The sequence below is a fragment of the Olea europaea genome, chromosome 3 (genome assembly GCF_002742605.1).
Source record: "Olea europaea var. sylvestris chromosome 3, O_europaea_v1, whole genome shotgun sequence".
In the NCBI taxonomy this organism is placed as follows: domain Eukaryota; kingdom Viridiplantae; phylum Streptophyta; class Magnoliopsida; order Lamiales; family Oleaceae; genus Olea; species Olea europaea.
The window spans coordinates 2,267,732-2,269,138 of record NC_036239.1 but is presented as its reverse complement, the minus strand read 5'-3'; positions in this window follow the sequence as shown (position 1 = coordinate 2,269,138).

The following is a 1,407-nucleotide window of genomic DNA, read 5'->3' as shown; positions in this document are numbered from 1 at the left end:
AATTAAAATAATCAATGAATTATTATAAGTATAAAATTAAATTAAATACGAAATGAACAATTTCAAAAATTATATATCAATTCCTTATATTTAATCTATTATCTAATATTTTCAATTTGTGGTAGATATGACATCAGCATGTGTCCCAATTTGTTATTTCGGTGAATTTCAAAATAATGAAAATGCTCAGTGGGAATGGAAATGAACGAGTGAAGAAGATGTGGTTAAAGCAATTTTTATAATAAGGAGTACATCATTTATAGAAATGTGCCATAAAATACAAAACATGCTTAACGTCGATCCCTCTCAGTACGATATGGAATTGAAATTTTTGTTTCATAAACATTCAACCATTCCGATTCCACCTATAAAAGTTACTTTTGAAGTGGAGATGAAGCATCTAATTAAATTGAATTAAGGCCAAAAGTCGACTCCTATTTGCGTAACTTTATTGAGGAAGAATGTCCCCGAAGGTGAACACAAAATTTCCGATAAAGAGAATCGTAATGTAAATAATGTTTAGGATACAATTCAGATTCTTCGTGAAGATGATGTGGTTATTCTCGAGACTACTATTACTCACCATAATCACACTGTTACGCACAGAATTCCAGCGGCAGTCAAAAACAACGAGAATGAAAACGTATTTACAAACGAGAATTTTATTGCTTTATCCCGTAGGAGATATGAGTCGGGTGGGAGCTCACAGGCCGAACCGAGTACACGGTCCTCTAATTGTTCACGTGTGATTCTCGATGATGAAGATGTGTATGTCGAGCAACTGTTCGAATCAAAGAAAGAATTGCAATAAGCTGTGCACCAGATTGCTTTAAGGCATAACTTCGAGTTTAAAGTGAAGAAATCAAATAAGTCGACGTACACAATTATCTGCGTTGACGACAGTTGCCATTAGCGTTTGCGAGCGATAAAGATGGATACAAATGAGTTCTTTGTAGTTTGTAAGTATGCACGGGAACATACTTGCGAAGTAGGTATTTGTCGAAATGATCATAGGCAAGCCCGATCATGGTTCATTGGCCGAGAAATAATGCACAAGTTCTAGGATTCACGAACGATCTACAGACCTTCGGACATTATTAATGACGTTCGACAAGAGTACGGAGTGGTCATGAGCTATCAGAAGGCTTGGAAGGCCAAATAATGTGCATTGGAGGACTTGATTGTAACGACCCGGACCTCTCGTCCAAGCCATTATCTTACGTACTGTCCGCTTTGGATGGGCCTTGCGCCCACTCACCCCTCACGACTTTCTGTCGCGTCCCTCAGGATTCAAACTCTTGACCTCTACATAAGATAGACTTAACATGAATCCTGGGGGACGCGATAGAAAGCCATGAGGGGTAAGTGGGCGTAAAGTCCACCCAAAGCGGACAGTACGTAAGATAA